The following is a 6,522-nucleotide window of genomic DNA, read 5'->3' as shown; positions in this document are numbered from 1 at the left end:
TCTCTTGATGTACAGAGGGGTGTAAGATAAATCAGTGTCACTGTGTGACTGTTTAGATAAATGACAAAGTAACAGACTTACCCTGTCGTTGCATAATTACTTTTTATTTTCCTGTAACCTTCTGCTAGGGATGTTTGCGTGCTATGCCTGGTTTCCTGAGTTGTGCTAGAGGCGACTGCAGTAAAACTCAGTGCTCTCTGTATTAACATTGTTCAGTTTGAACCTGGGTAAATAAAACTGTGATTGCCAAACTTGTCCCTGGTCTGTTTAATGCCTGGTTCAATAATATCAGTGTCACTTATGTAAGCAAAAGCTGGTGATGTGGAAATACAATTGAAATTTCCATGGGCTATTTGCACTCTTCTTTTTCTTTTTAATGGATCTAATTTGAGTACAGAGGGGAAAGCTACGCATGAACGCGCTCCTCAACATCAGCACTTCTTCTGCTTTACCCTGACCGAGTTCATTTGGGCTTCTGAACTTTTTAAGTGGGTATATGTGAGAATAAAATGGAAGAATAACGTCCTGACAGCCTCCCTGGGGAAAGCGACCGAAGGAACGCGATGCCTCCTGCAGAGGAAAACGGCGGGAGCTCCCGGGGGCCAAGGCAAAGCCACCTGCCCCGAGGCGGGACCCCGGCACCTCCCTTGGGTGCTCAAGCCTTCCGCCAGGCCGGTGCGGGGGAGCGAAAGACGGTGTCCGTGTTGGAGAAGAGGCTTTTCTGCCATGCCTCCGTGAGGAGGAGCTGCCTCCCGCCGGGGAGGAGAGCCCGTGTGTGGGGCGGGAGCTCCTTCCCGGCGGGCCAGGGGTGGGGGAAGCACCCGTGGGCCGGCTGCCGGCCTGCTCCTCCCCTCGCCTCCGTCGCTTCGCCGTTGCGGTGAGTGCCGGGGAAGGGCTAGGGGCGGAGGAGGGTCGCCGTGTCGCCACTTACGACGACCGGCGGCTCCGTGTGTGGGCGGCCGCCATATCATGAGGGGTGGGCGGTGTGGGGGAGTGGGGGGTATTAAGCAGCAGGGCGGCGGCGGGCGCCGGGGGAGGCTGCAAATCGAGTTTGCTGCTTTTTTGGTGAATCAAAAGTGTCTCTCTTAGCTGCGAGGTGGAAAAGGAAGGCCCTGGGCCGGCTGCCTCTTGGTGAACTTTTCGCGCTCCCGGATTGAAAATTCCGGGACTTTTTCGTGTTTCTGTAACAAGGGCCCGCTGGCCTGTGGGGAGGTTGCCGTGCGGCCGGAGGTGTCAGGCGGAGAGTGAGGAGAGGGGCTGGCCCGCCGGCCGGGACAGGCAGCGCTCCCTCCCTCCCTCCCTCCCTCCCTCCCTCCCTCCCTTCGTCCCCCCGCGGCTCCTCGGCGAGGGGAACGGCGCCTTCACCCACAACAACGACAACGCTACCAGGGAATAAATCCTGTTACAGATGCTGTCCGGTGATGTAATTTTCCTGAAAGCCATTGGGGAAAGCTGGCGAAGCCCTAAAGGGTGGGGAAGGGCGGGAGGGAGCGTCCCGCAGCCCGGCGGGAGGCGCCGGGTGGGCGGCATCGCTTTCCCGCCTTTCCCGTGAGCGGCGGATTAACAAATAATAAGAATAACAATTAAAAAAAAAATAATTAAAAGCCGTTTACTCGCCGCAAAGCTGACGGCTTGATGTTAACGACGGGAACAAGGCTTGGGAAGTGGAGTTGGGAGAGTCGCGCATATGCCGTTTTCCATCACCTGCAGCTTTTAATTGTCCGATTCACTGCAGGTCGAACGAATGTGGAAATAGCGAATGGTAGTAGAAAAGCAGTTCCGTTTTGGGGTTTTTTTTTAGATATATCAGTAAATTGTTCCCCTCCTCTTCCATCGCTTTAAAAAAAAAAATCCCCAAGATTTCTCTGATTGATGAAAATTTGTTTGCTTTTTCATACTGATTTCTTCTTTTTCATTGAACTTTTCCCACTGGAAGGGAGTTGTCAGGAAGCTACATGAAATCTTTTTTGACAGGGACTTGTTGATTGATCCAAACGTTGTGTGTAAGGTTCTGTTTCTTTAAGCTGATAGGAAACATAGCAGCAAAACCTGTGAGGGATATGAATATTTCCATAAAAGCCTGTCCTGATCTCAGTGACCCCAGAGCACCATGAGCTGTAATGGATTTACACTAGTATGATGTTAACCTAAGGCTCCCAGGGCATTTATTGACATACGTAGCATCCATGACGACAGTAACACAGAGGATGTAAACTGGGTTATGATGTGTTTTAACTCATAGATACAGAATATCATTCAGGACCTGTACAGGGACTCTGTACAAGCTCTACCAATGCACCATTTGTGCTATAAAAATAAAAGGCTATTTTTCAGTGCCTCTGGGAAATACATTGCATCGCTTCCCATCAAAACATGTGGACTTTTTCTGTAGTATATGTGCCCGTTTGCTTCTAGTCTTGACATGTTTCTTTGCTGTTCTTGAACTGTATAAAATAGTTGGCGTTCTTTTAAGAGTGAGAGCTGCTGTGTGGAAATACATTCTGTCTTCTTGTAGTCAGAGACTGGCTGCTGCAGCACATGTGTGGCAAGATGTGGAAAATCAACTTCTTTTCTGTTGCTGTCAGTGACAGCAAAAAGTTGAGTTTAGGCTGACCCGACTTGAGTCTAGATTACTGTTGCTCATGAAAAAGCATGGCAGAGTCTCCAGGTCTCCTCTTACTGTAATGACTGTGGTGGGATGGCTGGCACGATGACATAGCTTTTCTCAGGGAACAAATCTTACTTGGAGACATGAAGGGCAGCAATTTTCATGTGAAATGGGGCACTATTTTCATACAGCCACCTCTTGAAGAGTAATTGTGTGTTGGATACTACAGACTGACAGCTATGTCAATGGGGACACCACTAGTGCTGGGCTGGCACTGAAGTTTGTGTGTGTTCTTCACTGTTGTCCTGCCAGAGCTGGCTACTAGGTGCTCTGAAAATCCTGAAGATACTCCAGCTACTGGCTGCTAATAGCTGAATATGTGGCATAGGATTTTTTTTTTTGTAATTTATCCCCACCGTCACCACTACCCCATGGGATATTTAGAGGAAGTATTTATCAGAATGGCAAGACCACAAAAGAAGTAGTAGTGTTGACTGAGTTTTCAGCTCTGAAGAGGTACTCTAGTTTAATCTTACATGAGCTGCTTTAAGGGACAGTTTTTAATTATTTGCTCCTTGTATTGCCTTCATTGCTTAATCCTATGCAGACTCCTTGGAAACAGACAGCTCAAGAGAGTAATAGTGAATTCCTTAGCTCACCAGAAAGTGGAAATGTCTTTTAGCTATTCTTTAAAATCCTCCAGCCCCCCCTTTCCCACAGTGTTTACATTTGGTAAGACTTTGTTGTGATAAACCATCATATTCTGCACTGCCAGAGGACTTGCAGCACTGGAGGTTCAACAGGCATAGCAGAAGAGCAAGGAGTTCTTAGTGAAAAGAGGATGTGAGAAGGGCAGGGACAGGGAAGATATAAGTGCATATGTGCTTGCACAATGCTGAGGATAGGGGGAAGTCAGAAGAACCACTGGGTAAAAGTGCCAGTGCCTTCATGCAGAGGCCACCAGCACCGCTGCAGCTTATCAACATGGATTATCCAAAACCTTGCTGTAAGCACTGATACTGTTACTGTAGCTTATACTCTGACAGATTTCGTTTCCCTTTTTCATTTCCCTCCTTATTCCTGGCCTGATCCCCATCTTGCTTCCTCCTTGCTATTCTCAGTTATGAAGGCTTACGATATGCATCTCTTGTCACACTTGCTGTTGCTTCTCACATCACTTCAAGCCCCACGAACTCTTCATTTGGCCTTTCTCTTCTTTGTCTTTCCAACTGATGGATAAGTGCTCTGTTCTTTACTTCTTTTCAATTTCTGTAGTCTATTTTGTGTCTTCTTCACTTGACAAAAACGCTGTCCTCAAGATCACTAACTGAATTTTCTCTCCAACATCATTGGCAGCTTCTTGAGTAAATAATGGCTTATTTTTCCTCTCAGGGACAAGAACTCCATATTGTCCCAGATAGGAGGCTTTTCCCATAAAGGTCTCTCTCCTTGTCTCCCCATACTAGACTCCTGCTTTGCCCAGCTATCATCTCTCTTGTATCCCTTCATTCCTCTTTAGCTGTTCTCCTGTTTCAGGTACTGTACCAAACGTGCCTATCTTTCCCTTTCTCCCTGTGTGCATACCTTTCTGTGTACAAACCTCAGCAGTAATGCTCTAAGTTTTCTGATTTCTCTAACTAGATGAGCTCACCAGCTGTTGCTCTTAGAACAGGTAATCTGTCTTTACTGTAACTTAGTGATGTTTTACAAAGGATTCCAAGAGCCTTAATATGGCTTCCAGAAGAAAATTAGGTATTCATTAGCTCTTTCAGAAATGGAACAGATCCAGAAATGAGGCAGTAGCCCTCAACAGTGGGTGTTCTTAGACCCTGGTCAGAGCACTGAGGTGTCTCACATTAATTTATGTCTCTGTCATTCCTAAACAGCATCCCCACGACTGACACCACATCAGCCACAAGAATTGCACTGGAATTGAATCCAGTATCTGGAGTGTCCAAGATAAGGCAAAGAACACTATAAGCACTCTAGCAGGGAGATGCTTCCAAGGCATAAGCATTTACCTTTAAACATAGCAGATATGTAGCCTAGCATTGTAAAACTAACAGGTCTTTGTAAAGAGACTTGGTACTTTGTGATCACTCGCTGAAAAGACTCGTGTTAAAAGCATGATGGAAGCTGGGACTCTTTCCAGACAGAGAGGTAAGGGACTTGCAGATAAGTTGGAGACATCATGATGTTAACACACTGGCCTCATATTTAAAAACAAAGAAAACAAAAACCAACCCAAAAAAACCAGAAAGCAAACCAACAACTAAAAAAAATGGCCAAGCAAATCAGAATTGTCTATGTCAGAATCTTAACAGGCAGTGTTTCTCCAAGAGAACAAGCATGTTTCTCACGTTGATCAGAAATATAGAAATGTAGAAAAAATTTGTGTTTAGTCTGTGTAGAACATGAGGTTTCTTCATGTAGCTGATACACGTTGCTACAAACATGCACATACCTGCCTTGCTCCTAGGTACGTGGGGCAGGAAGTCTCTCTGTTACAATGTTGTTTAAGGTGTTGAGCAGTTCATCTGATGTGGCATTTTCTTAGTCTATGGAAGGTAGAAATTTCTGGTTTTTCTTATTAAATGAGACTGATGGGAATTATTGTTTTCTCCAATGCTGGGCAATGTGGGTTTTGGTTTTTTTTGCCTTAAAGTTAATATTGCCACTGAAAATATCACTGAGTACGTCATCGTGCACAGAATTCGTATTACCAGCTATGACTTACCTGCTTGGCATCTTTGCTCTTCTTTTCTCCCCTGATGCTTAACCTCACTTTATTTTGTAAATTTTTTTTTAATTTTTGATTGCTCTCTTGTTTCTCCACTCTCCTGCAGATCACCCAGTATGAAAGGGACCGTGCAGTCTCCTGCAGCAAGCACAGGCACACCCCTCCCTGTAGCAGTCAGGTCCTGTACTGACTTGGACTTAGATGCAGGGCAGGCATCTTTGAGACCTTCTGATCTTTCCGTATTTTCCATGCTTCTGTCTTTTTTGCTGCATTTCTTCTTTCTTTTCTTATCTCATCCTCTTTGTAGATGGGTCTGAAAGAGTTAGGAAAATACTTGTATTTGTTTTGTCCACATGACTGCACGTTGGTTTGTTATTAAGGTTTCCTGAATGTTCGTTTCAGTTCTTCTCACAAAGGAGGAAGAAAGAAAATGCATCAGGATAATGTGGTCCCAGAATAACCAAAGCAAGCAGGGAACGTCAGGTAGATGCAGCATCTTGAAAGAAAAGGGTTAATACTTCTATTGCATGTATTCTAAAGTGACTCTATCTCTTTAACTAAGAGCTTGCAAAAGCTTTAGAGTAAATGATGTTTTCAACATTGTTTGGACTTCATGATAGAGTTCATTTATGGAATGAGTCTTCTGGAACAAAGAGATGTGCCAGTGTGGCTTCTAGGAAGCTCAGTGACTCAGAAATCAGCCACTTCATCTGGTGGGTCATGTGAATGGCGTAATGAAAGGTTGATTTGTCTGAGTAGATGCAGTCACTCATGTGGTAAAAAAGTCAGATCACTTGGTTACATTTGCTTTGGTTGAAAGAGTTTCACAGTTTTGGAGCTGTCTGGTCCAAAACTGGTTGTGCTGGGGATTTATAGAATTTGCCTGGTCTCAGCTTTTGGAGGGCACAAGTCTCAGTGCAATTATCTGCATCCATGCTGATCAGAAGCTGTAAATTTAGGACCTGTTGGTCTCCTGAAATCAGAGCTAAGCTTGTTTGCCCCGTGGTTGGAAATGCCGATAGGTAGTATCACTAAAATGCTGTAGTATAAACTGGCTTTTCCCCAGCATCAAGCAGGAGAAGCTACACTGGTACAGACTGAAGCTTCTGGTATGGGAAAACTCATAGAAATGAGTTTGTGTCAGTAGCAGGTCACCTAGAAGAATCTATGAGCT

The sequence above is a fragment of the Gallinula chloropus genome (assembly GCF_964237585.1).
Source record: "Gallinula chloropus genome assembly, chromosome: 2".
In the NCBI taxonomy this organism is placed as follows: domain Eukaryota; kingdom Metazoa; phylum Chordata; class Aves; order Gruiformes; family Rallidae; genus Gallinula; species Gallinula chloropus.
This window is presented reverse-complemented; position numbering follows the sequence as displayed.